Here is a 12,678-nt window from a genome sequence, read left to right as displayed (position 1 = left end):
AATAGTGTCCTGGAGTCTTGAGAAATCAGTTGAACATGATGGGGCCAATACAGAGCTGTAGCTGAAGGGGTTAATGCAGTCTTTGGGCAGGCAGGCAGGGAAGCAGAAGAGTTTTCTGTTGTACCAGGGCAAGCACAGGTAAAACATCATTGCGGTTTGGGTGTTTGTGTTTTAGTAAAAACCTCAACAGTTGAAGAGGGCTCAAAAATCTAGGAGAAACTTTGAAAGTTTCCTGGCATGGAGATACACACACAGTGCTTTATCCGTGGGGTTTCCAAACAGAAGAAAGTGTGGTGTAGTCAATCTTTACAGACCCACTAAGGAAGAAAATTCTCATGGTTTAGGGTCTTTCAGTCCTAGCATTCAAAGTTATAAGGCTAGATAGAAACATCTGTATCGGAGCACAATGACTAGATTTCCTTTATAGTCAATTCACAGAACTAAGCATTTCTGTGCTGTAATTTATCTCTTCTTCCTAAGGCAGATGTTTAAGAGATGAACCATGCTGTGGAAGTGCCTTTTTCTTTACCATAATGTCGCCAATTTCTAGGTTAGGTGAGAGGAGTCCTTCTCCTAGTCTGCAGCTTGACATTTAAGCCAGACAAATTCAAACTAGAAATAAGGCATATATATTTTTAACAACATAACTAAGTGCTGAAATAACTTAACCAATGATTGTGACAGATTGTCCATGACTGGAAATTTTGAAATCAAGATGAGATGTTTCTGCAAAAGCTATGCTCAAGTTCAACCACAGCTATTGGATCTGGAGAGCCCGTTCAAGAAAAATGTGTGGGTTGTGTTAATGCAGCAAAGTTAGATTAGATGGTCCTTTCTACCCCTAAGAGCTATGAATCATACTTCGCTGGTGCTTTGATAAACTGTGAATGTGAAAATCCACTATGAATTCAGGTCAGCAGGGTACCCAATCGGAATTCCTGATGTTCAGTGCATAGTTTCAGAGGAAATAATTTGCAAAATTTGTGGTAATTTCTAAATAGAGTAATTTTGCTTTGGAGTTATAATTTTCAATACCTTTTCATTAGTTTTGTGTTACACAATGTGGTCTGATCTTTTATCTAAAAAAATAAACACAACTATGCCACATAAGTCTTGGGGAAGAATCTATTGATTATGTGACAGTTTTTAGAAAGAAAATGTTAAGAATTCGTTATTAAAGCAGGTAGATTGGGGAAAAAAAACAGCATTGCTCTTAAAAGCCAATGGAATAGCACTTTTTTCAAACCCTCAGTAAATTTGGATCACTGTTTCTATATGTGGTATCTCTATACATTCTTATAAATATTCATGTTACTCTTATTGTGAGTAAAATGGTCTAAATACTCCACCTTAATTAGAGTAGTGGAAATAACAAGTTATTTCCATCCTTTGAATGTCTTTGGCAAATTTCCATTGTGTCAACATAATTAAGATATATTAATATTAATCTGTTAAGCACTGTAACTTTACATAGTGGAAAAATAAAATAAAATGGACCATGAGAACATTTTTCAATATAATTTTGAATTTTAATACTTTATATTGTTGTGAGAAGTTATAAAAATGTGTTATTATTTTATTGCCCCATTAAGAAAACAACGCAGCAACAGATGCTTGTTACCCTGATTTTCTCAGTCTGTTTATGGGGATGTTTTATCAAAATGGGTCTTTTAAAAGTTATAAAGATGTAATACTCTGCTAAATTAGGTCGTAAATGCCTAATGTGGAAAACTAATACATTTTATTATTTTTCAAATATGGGTTTATGTGTATTAAAATATGCAGCTGTTAGGAAGTCTGGAGTGTGTAGAACAGAAACATGCTGCATTACAAGATGTTAGTGTCTCTCTCTGAGTATGTACATTCTTATGCATGTACCCACACAAGCTTCTGGCATGTGGAAGAGAGTACATTACCATTTTGGCTCAGTATTATTTTCTGCTATCATAGATTTATTTTTTTATAGTAATAAGTAAATGATAAATATACTGAGCATATATATGTATTTTTACTCTGTATTTGCTAGTCTTTCCTGCAGCCACATTGAGCAGGAAGAGCTAAAATACATAGATAAAGACCATTCAATTCCAATGTCAGCAATTGTAGGCTGTGTTTCTGCAAAACCAGTAGATGTTCCCATAGCAGGAGAGGTAACAAGGTGATCTCTTGGTTTAAACATTGTTCACTCTTCCATGCCAACCAGCTGGAATGGATTTGTGGTGGTGAGGAAGGGATTCAAACACCTGCTTGTTGCTGGTAGCCTGGTAACCATGAATGCTCTAGGAAATGGTGCCACCTGAAGGATTTTCAAATTTCTCCATAACTTGAGGTGGATAGACCAGTTGTCAAAGAGGTACTTGCTCAACCTCGAACTTCATGTCTTCTTTGATGGAAGCCTTTAATGGTCACAAAAAAAGTGTGCACACACCGAAAGTTGTGGCAGTGATGGGAGCGTAGCAAGTTAATGGGGGCCTGTTTCCCCTCTACATGCATGTGTGCACGCGCACACACACTCTTCCTTCCTAATTAATGTACATGGGAAAAATCTATGTATAGTATTATTTTGTTATAGAAGGGAAACAAGGTTGTGTAGTTTTGTGACATTTTGTTCTAATTATTGTGGCATTGTTTGGCCACTTATACTACTTTATTTGAAAAAAAAACAAAAAGCCACACACAACCAAACAAAAATGTTAGTTCTTTCTCATGTTCAGGCCCTCGTGCTTGTGAAGAACTCAGTTACACACAAAACTATCTTCCCGTCCTTCAAGTACTTCCTCCAAAACAGTCCTTTTTTCACCATGCTTATGAAAGTAGTGAGGTTGTCAGTGTGCTGATATCAGTCACACCGACGTACATATTTTTCTTTAAATTTCTTTTTTTTTTTTCTGTGTGTACCCTTTTGCCCTTACAGGAAGATGATTAATGTCTTGGGAAGAAGTTTTGTTTTGTTTACTGTTCCTCTTGTACTTTAGACAATAAGTTCATGGGCTGTGAATATGGACTCAGCACTGCAGCATTAAAGTAAATAATTATAAATGTCATAAAGCAACAATTTAAATTAAGCTAAATTAGTTAATAGACACTTTCACTATAAGCAGTGTGAAACCTCAACCTTGAACCAGGGGAACTGAGTTAATCTCTAATATTTGTAACTTTATCTTTCACATGTCTTGCCAAGCTCAAAATGAAAGATCAACAATCCTGATCCTGACATGAAGGAAAACTCTTCTTGCTAGGTCTGGTCTCACTGTGTATGCTTTCATATAACGCTGAATATGTGGAGTGATTGCAGACCTCTGTCTACACACACTTGCCTTTCACCTCACTTTTAAGCTTTCTGTTTTCAACGAGTGCTCAACTGTGGAACCCGATTTCCTCTGTATTGGGAGGAATTTTCCATTTGATGCACTGCAAGCTTGGCCCTGCCTATGAAACCCTTCTTTCTTCAAATCCTTCAGCAGTTGGGCTTAAGTTTTAGTTTGAGTGACATGCTGCTCCACTCCTGCTTCTGAGTTTCTAAAAGATCAGAGATATCTGGTCCAGGGTTTTGCTTTTGGCCTAATTCTTATGCTGGTAATTCTCTTCTTTTTTCTATATATTTTTTCTGTGAGGAACAGAAAGTTTGCTACTTTCTCTTATTGCCCATCAAACATTGATCTTGTAGTGTTGTGGCTGTGTTTATGTTGACAATTGTTTGTTAGAACAACCTGCGGCGTGGTGCCCTCTCTTACCTGCGTCCCGTTCACTTATTTGTTTTCACTTATGTAGGTGTGGTATGATGCTATCATCAGGGAAGCTTATATTCAGGTTTTTAACCTATGTTGGACTCTGTTGTCACATGTCATGTAGGGGTCTTTCCACAGGGAAGCATCTGAAAAAGGAGCTTTGCAGAATAGGGCTTGGGGATCCTGGTGGACACCAAGCTGACCGTGTGCCAGCAATGTGCCCTTGAGGGAAAGAAGGCCAACAGCGCCCTGGGCTTCTTCGCAGTATGTTGCCAGCAGATCAAGGGAGGTGATCCTTCCCCTCTGCTCAGCACTGCTCAGATTCATCTGGACTGCTGGGTCCACCATCGGGCTTCCAAATACGAGAGGCATGGATATACTGGAGCAGATCCAGTGATGGGCCACCAAGCTGCTTAGGTGGCTGAAACATGTCTCATATGAGAGACTGCGAGAGTTGGGACAGTTCAGACTGGAGAAGAGAAGCCTCAGGGTGACTTTATCAAGATGTAAAAATACTTGATTTGGGGGGGGGGGGGGGAAGACGACAGGGCTAGATGTTTTTCAGTAGTCCTTGTGAAAGGACCAGTCTGAAATACAGGAAAGAGCACTTAAAAAGAAAAAGCTTTTTCGCTGTGACAGTGATCAAACATGGGAACAGGCTGGCCAGAGAGGTTGTGGAGTCTCCATCCTTGGAGATATTCCAAATTCAAGTGGACACATACTTGAGTAACTTGCCTTAGGTGACCCTGCTTTGAGCAGAGGATTGTACGAGACAATTACTGGAGTTGCCTTCCAGCCTCAGCAAGCCTGTGAATTGCAATGTCATTGAGTGGACGTTTAGGGATTGTGTAAATTCAAGTTTTCTGCCTTCTCATCATTCTCTGGATTCAAGACCTGCATTCAAAAGCCTTTTTATGTGTACCTGTTACAGTTTAAATCATGCTATAACTCATTTCCTTCCCTTCTAACCATGCTAGAAATTGCATATGAAGCCTGCATGCCATGTAATTTTAATTAACCTAATTGATCACAGTAGCTGTGCTGCCAACCACCAAAGTGTTGATACGACTTCACTGGAAGCTCAGCTAGTCTGTCATCATCTGGTCTCAAAATGTAGTTAAGATGATGCTCCCATTTCACAGCTGTAGGTTTTTATGAAGTCTGAAATTCAATCCAGTGTGCAAAGAGCTGAATTTGCCATTGTTTCCTACTGTCAAGGCTTTGTGAATAGGTGACCTACTGGAGTGTCCTGGGTGTAATTCTCATTAATGAAGTAGATTCTATAAAGGCAGCATAAAATATACCTGGTTTTGTTACCAGGAATCTACAAAGAATTTAGTCAATCCTTCTGCCAGGAGTTTGTGCTTCAGAAAAGATCAATCAGAGGTGAGCCTTTACAAAACTAAAAACTTGGGACGTGTTTTTCTGGGTGAGTTTCGTAAGACTTTGTTGTTCCTGGTGGCTAGATAGGCCTGTTACTTCACTGCAACCTGATAACGTATCTTATGGCCTGCTCCTTGTTGAGGCGTATTTCTTAATTTAGCACTGAGTCAAAGTGTTCATAACAAAGCAGAGCAGACTTGGTAAACAGTTGTTTTAAGGTTTCAAGGTTATTTTTTGAGATATCTTTTCTGGATTAAACATTTCAGAACCAATTTAGTTATCCGCTTGTCGCTTCTTTCTAAACCAAACTAAAAGGTGTTAACACTTAGTTGTTCGGTTTTCTAGGCCCATGCTCCATTAACAGAGTATATCTTCTCTACCTGCCTTCCCCAGAAGGGAGCAGGGGAATGATAATAACTCAAGGTTCTATCCGAAAGTCATTTTTCTCGGCTGTGCAGCCAGGTTAAATTTGGGTCTCTACATGTGACTAATACCAGCCCTAGGACTGTCAGAGGACAATGCTGAAAATGGCATTTTCTGACCTGTAAGGTGTGTGGTTACACTGAGAAGGCACAATAGCCCATACGGAAACACATCCCCAAATAGTGTGGTGTCGAGTGTGCTGAACTGGACCAGGCTGTGGGGCCACCCACATGCTCTTGATCAACAGGGACCCCGATGGCTGAAGCTGTACCTGTTGGCTCATGTTGTAGGACAGTACTGCTGTGGCTGATTTAAATGTTCCTTACAGTTTAAAAAACAGTATTTGGGCCTAGCGAAAGGGTGTAGGATGCACTTGCAGAGGACGCAGTCCAGTGCCTCGACTTGAATAAACTATTGTGTGGACTAAGAAAGCCACAAGGATGGTTCTCTGCATTCTCGCTATACTGTCACGCTTCAGAAATGTAACGGTTTTGTCATCCTACACATGAATGAAAGGTGTGTGCTCTTCTGAACTGTTCACTTCCCACTTTGAAAGGTATTTCAATTCAGAGCAGTTATATTTTGGGAACTTAATTTCTCCTGTTTGTAAAAAGAGATCTGTGCACACTTGTTTTCATACCAAGAACTACCCTTAAGGTGCAGTAAATTGGGACGGTACTTGTATGGCAAGTCACTCTTTAAGAATATTATTTACTGAACTCGGCAGTCATTGGAAAAAAAGAACTACAGTTTCAGGATTTTCAGTTAACAGTCTGACTTGTTGAACAGCTGGCCTCATATTTAAAGAAAGCCAGTAGTAATTTATCATTTGATGAAAGTATTCACGATTAGCCAGTCTTTTTTTTTTTCAGAAAGCTCAACTTTATACGGCTAACATGGTTAAAATAACATAGTACTTGTTAGTCATCTTAAAAGAAGTTTTGATATCCATCATGCCTCTGAATTTCCTCACCAGTTTTATAATCTCATTTTATTAATTACAAAAATATATTTTTTTTCTGTTCTCAGTAAACAAAATGTACAAATATAGAATAAAAATGGAGGGTAATAGAAACTTTGCTATACCAAAAATATTCTCAGATTTATTTAAAAAGTAAAATAAACAATAAGATATTTCTTCTCTCTCTTTCAATTGCAGCTATGAGAGAACTCACTTATAACAGTAATTAGTACAAATATTTAAGGATACAAGTTGTTTTTTCTGTTGGGTTTTTCCATCTCATGTTAATAGTAAGCAAATAGCCAAAAATAGAAAAACATGACCCAGAAGTTTAAAGTAATTGATGGATTTGAAAATTCATGGTACTGTTGGAGATTTCTGTCATTTTTTTTTTTTTGTCATGTTTGTTAAAATCACAGCTCTTAATTGGAACTTGGAACCTCGTTGAGCTAAGCAGTGTAGCGAATGCAAGTCTCCTTTTAGATGTGGGCAGTGGATTAAAATGAGAAATCGTTGGAGCTACCAAGGACAGGGATGGAGAGGCAGGATCAGACAGAGGAGATGAGAGAGAAGTCCAAAGGCAGATGTAGGCACTATTGATGCACATGTCATTAGCTCAAGCCAGCACAGAAAAACAACATAGAAGATAAATAGAAGAAGGCTCAGTTACTGTAAGCCCTCGAAAAAAGGGCTGAATAAGGTCTCTTAAAGGGAGATCCTGAAGGGATGGTGGTAAGTGGGAAGTCAGTGGAGAGAGGATAGTTGTGACTGCTAAAGGAAGCTGTGGTTTTAAGGATATACAACTGACCGTATCCAAAGCAGCTAAATAAACCAGGACAAGTAGTCTACAAGTGTATCCATTAGCTTTGATCATGAATCCACTTCTATGCATCTTGGTGAAGGTGACTGAGAGCTGTAGAGGTGGCAGCTGTTAAATTCCTGACAAAATTGAACTTTTAGGTTTGCTGCTAATGGGCTGTACTGATGTCAATAAGGCTTACTAAATACACAGCCATAAATGTTCTTATTTATATGCATAATATAAATATCACATTGCATAATAGCTGTAAGACAATCCAGAGCACTTCCAGGGGATTATTGCACATCTCGAGTAGCTTAAGTCATTCAGCCTTTTGGCTTCATGCCTTAAAACACCACCAGAGACATGTTATAATCGTCCAGAAATGCACTGCCTGTGGTAAATTGCAGCTTAAACCGGTATGTTGTAGATATACCCCAAATACACAATTTAACCAGGTAATGTGATGTGCATGTTTAAAAAAAGAAATCTGAATATGGAGAAGTTCAATATGCTCTTCATCAAGCTGAAGAGAGAATTTACCTACCCAAACAGAACAGCTCTAGAAAGTCCTTGCTGGTTTGCAGTGTCATTTGCTTCTGCGTTTAATGATCTCACTACCATCATCTTTGGCCTCTCTCTCTTTTCCCTTTTTTTTGGCTTTGGTTATTTGGGCTCTGCATTGCATCCCTGAAATGCCCCATATGCATTGAGACACTCGAATATGGGATGTAATTAAGGCAATGAAGTGAAAAGAATGTCACAAATAGTGTTCAATAGTGAACAGAGAAGATGGAAGGAAGAATAAATGACGACTCTGGCACAATCTCTATGATGTTTCTCCAAGTTGCACTTCCCAGGAAAAGGTTTTCCTATAACAGAACTATATCTGATACAAGTGTTCATATAAATACCTGTATTAAACTGTCTCAATGACAGGATTAAATGTAATTATTCATTTATTTTCCTGTCTTCTCTTACATGAGAGATGAAATACAGGATCCCTCTTTACCTTCTCCCTACCGTCTTCTGCTATTCATCCGCTCTAAACTCTGCCGTCCTGGGCTGTTCTCTTTCTTATCCTGATGAACAGATTTCTCAGCCTAATGTTTTTATGATCCTGTCTTTGTGAGGGTTTGCTCTAAATCAAGCAAAGCATTCCCTGCTAGATAGGGTTAAGGAGCTGCAGGCAACCAGCCCCACCTTATGTTGTTTCTTCTCCGCAGCCACCTTGTTTTTGTCAGATAAAATAGCAGGCAAAAAGCAAATCACACTGTTTTCCAATATTAACTGTAATATTATGTCTTCTTCCTTGTAGGCAATTTAGCTCAAGCTGGCAGGCTGCCCATTCTAATACACAAGGACACTGCTTTTCTGGAGGCTGGGTCAGATAAAGCAGTCAGCTTTTCTGAAAGTGAAGGCCGTGTTTTTTCCCCTTGTTAGTCGAACGAGACCTTATCACCATATAAACACAGCCTGCACGGCAACACAGAGATACCTGTTTTGCCTCGTATTCAACTTCCTCCACAAAGCATATTTCTCGTGTGGATATTAAAAGAATAGCTTTTAAGTTAGAAAGTATGCTCGCTTGCACTGCAGTTATTAACTACTCAGTTAGGACACTTTTCCAGCTATCTGGGCTGAGGTTTTCAGAGGAGCCTCGGGAGTTGCCTGCATAAAGCTATGTCTGTACTGGGAGATTAACTGTGTCTGTGCTCTCTGACACTGAAGCTAACAAGCATGGAATGGCCCGTGACCATATTATTCAATTTTCTTATCCTCCAAAATAGGGCGGCCATCTCCAAACCGCCTCCTGAGAATGGTTTCTGGACCCCACATACCTCTGAGCTGTGTCCCAGCATTGGGGAATGGTAGTTGTCCTGTGCCAAAATCATTCCTGGTTCTAGTCAAGCAATTTAAGTGTAAAGGGGGTTTTTTGAAAGTCCAGGAATATTCCCAGACACTGCTTAAACTTGAAGTCAAGTCCTGGTGTCTTTGGCTGCTCTAAAGCTGAAGTCTTAAACCCTGGCCCTCAGAGCAGTGACATGCACAATCTTCATGGTGTTACCACATGCTGTTTGATCTATGAAGAAAGATCCCTTCCTCTCTGCAACGTTACGGGGTCAGTTGTAGTTTATAAGTAATTTTTAACTATTAAAGTATAGAAAATGCACTCATCTTATAGAACAGCACAAGTGTGTCATGATAGATCTCCTTCAACTGCATTTGGCATCTGAGGCATCTTTTTAGATGATGCTTATTAATAATAGTAATAAGAATATCATAGTCTCTCATTTTGTAGACTTCAGCATTACATACAGTTGCCCCGTGTTACCGCATGCTGCAGCTATCACTACTGCTTAGCTCAAGCTTGTGTGAACTACAGGTGTTGATGATGAAGATGATGTCAACTTGATGTCTAGACTGAATAGTGTAACTGGTATTCTTGCATACCCCATTGTGGTCTATACCTTTGCCATATGTTCCTGATGGTCAGTGACATGTTCCAGAGCTTCTGTTGGTTTTTGATTCAGGTATGGATACCTATCGTGTGGCCACAATCCTTTTGGGTTCTGTGTGCGTACATGGAAGTGATAGCACTTGTTGCGTGACATCAAAGCCTGTTGCTATGAGAACGAGCATTGTCTATCAGACAATGATCGCATTGTGTGTATAAGCAAGGAAGAGAGAAGGCAAGTTATAAAGCAGAACCTTTATTATTTAACCAGCAGATCTTGGGAAAAGGGCTGGAAGAATAGTAAAAAGATAAATGTACTTACGTTTCAAAGTTGTGATTTTTTTTAACGAGCACAAAAGTTTATTTCTACATATTAAAATAAAAAGTACCTTTGAATTTCAGGCAGCATCCTGAAATGCCCAAGCATGCCCTATCAATGCTTGTCGAGATTTTTTTTCTTCCCCCCACCTTCTGTGGTATATTAATTCTGACCTGCTTAGCTGCACACTTGGAGCAGCCTGGTGTGATAGCTTTACTACAAAGGGCTCTGTGTATTCCAGGAGTCAGGATATAACACTCTTCTGACAGAAAATGCCCTGTAATGAAGGCGAAGCTTAGACATTATTTATTCCAAATACAGGATCTTTCCATCTGCAAGTTTATAGAGGCTGAGAAATTGTTGAATTTGGAGATTTGCAAATACAAATTACAAGGGCAACTCTGAAAATATTCCGTCCTGGAAAACAAGTCCTCTTCCCTCTTGTGTGCATTATCCTTAGGCAGCGTTAGATCGGTACAGAAGGCATTTCTAAGGTGGACAGCTTTGCTCATAAAGGCACAGCACCACCCTCTCCTGGAACGAAGCAACTAAAACATTTTTGATCCCGTACTCGGGTACCTGGAGAGAACAGACTGTAACTTGTGTCGAATTATGTGGAGTATTTTTTGTGTCTCTTAACCAGGTCCATTTTTTAGGCTGCAGCAGGTTAAAGCTAGAGTTGTGCAAACTTTGAGAAGCCTAAATCCAAATTAAGGCTGGCCGGCTTCCAGAAATGGCTGGACCTGGCAAATTTAAATCATTTTCGAGTTGGAGTTGTTTTTTTCTGGGTTTTATGTCATCACTTATGAGTTAAAACTGAGGAAAAACCTCTTTTTGCCTCCTGCCTTGGTCTAGATTTCTTTTTTTTCTGTATGTGTGACTTGTTTGTTGAGAACTAACCACTGATGGGATTACACAGTGTGTCGAGTCTCTGGAACTGCCCATCTAATAAAGCATGGGATTTTAACGTTTTTATTTTAAACCTTTATAGAACATCAGCTGCTGAAGAAGAAAGTGGTTCTTAAAATATTTTCTATAAAATGAATTATTGTTCTTTTTTACATTTTTATGCAATTCAGACATTAGACAACAATTTTAAAGTCGACTGACATTACCTACACATTGGGAGGTGTCATGCTTTGGGCTGAAGATCAGAAATAAATTAAAAGTTTCTTGGCACTTAGGTGAATTATTCCTGTAGTAGGCAGATAATTTATATACATAATGAGTTTACAGGTGAAATCACTCCGAAGCCCCACATAAGTGCCTAACTTTATGCATGTGAATGGTTATTATGAATGTGGATAGTTATTATGAACTGATCTGAGAGGCTCTGGAGAAGGAGGCCATGATCATATCATGGGAGTCTGAGGAAACGGTTTACTTCAGTAAAATATAGGAAACTGGTTAGGACCTGACCTTTTGAAGAGCTGTCCAAACATTTACTCACTCTCACAACACCCTCATGAAATAGAGGATAAATATTATCTCAGTTTTATGGAACAAGAAGGTGAGCACCAAGAGAGTCTGGATTAAAACTGAGGAATTTGTGGCATGCAGTTGCTTGTTTAATCCATTAGACCATGCTGTTTGGTTTGTCAATAGTCCCACGCTTTAAAAACTAGACAAAACTTTTAAAACACCAATTAGTTTAGATAGGCAGGAGTTCCGTTCTCTTTGCATAAATAGAGATTAAGACATTTCACATCGTCATCATAGCCGAACTTGGTGAATTTATTCCGTGCTTGTCTTAAAGTGAGGATTGGTCTTGAAGATGGTAATGTAACAAAATCCTTCTTCTGGAGGTAGGGGAGCTTGGAAAAAGGGATACTCTTTCATGTTAAATGAAGTAGATATCACGTTAGCCTTGATTTAGCACATCGTTAGGGAAGCAATGCTGTCCATGTGCACATGTCAGTGGTTCTGTCGTGTTTGCATACAATGAGTTTACATTTGTTTTATGCAGAATAGAATTTATAAAGCATTTCTGTAATTTATGGCAAGTCCATGCCGTGCTTCGTGTCACCCATCAGTTGAAGAAAGGCCGAAAAGCACTGTAGAAATGATAAAGGGTACCACCATCATGTCTTCCAAACTGCAGTGGGACTGAAATGATACAGGACAAGAGGGCAAATGTTGAGAACTGGAAAAATAGAAAAACAGAGCAGCATGAAATGTCAAACCACATTTTTAAGGCACTTTTTACTGTATTTCCATAAATGCATGAGGGAATTATGTTGCAAATACTTGAAACTGTTTATTTTCATTTTTGGCTTGATTTCCTAGCATTGAAAAAACCATGTCTAATGATCTTGAGCATTCTTAAAGAAAAAAATTATATTTTACATAATGGTTTGCATGTGTGAGTTCCCTCTGGCAGGAGCACTATAATTAGCCCGTCGTCTCTCAGAGGAGAGACTATCTGTCTTAAAGATGCAACAGAGAGTCTTGGCTGCTACAACTAGGAGCAAAACATTGCGATTTTGTTAAAAGAAAAACATTATCCCTTTTGACTTATTCATCTTTCTCCTCCTCTTGCTTCTTTGGCTCAAAGCTAACCTGGACAAGCAAAGGACAGCTGAGTACAAACAACTTTCTTCCTTCCTA

General features: G+C 39.1%; 1 protein-coding gene across 1 annotated transcript in view; it reads left to right on the top strand.

Annotated features, from left to right (window-relative positions):
* SUPT3H (suppressor of Ty 3 homolog (S. cerevisiae)) overlaps positions 1-12,678 on the top strand; it is a 119,176-nt gene that overhangs the window by 105,016 nt on the left and 1,482 nt on the right. The window lies entirely within an intron of this gene.

This window comes from Buceros rhinoceros, unplaced genomic scaffold (assembly GCF_000710305.1).
Source record: "Buceros rhinoceros silvestris isolate BGI_N320 unplaced genomic scaffold, ASM71030v1 scaffold6930, whole genome shotgun sequence".
NCBI lineage: Eukaryota > Metazoa > Chordata > Aves > Bucerotiformes > Bucerotidae > Buceros > Buceros rhinoceros.
The sequence above is the reverse complement of the archived record's forward strand: the minus strand, read 5'-3'. Positions and strand labels throughout refer to the sequence as shown.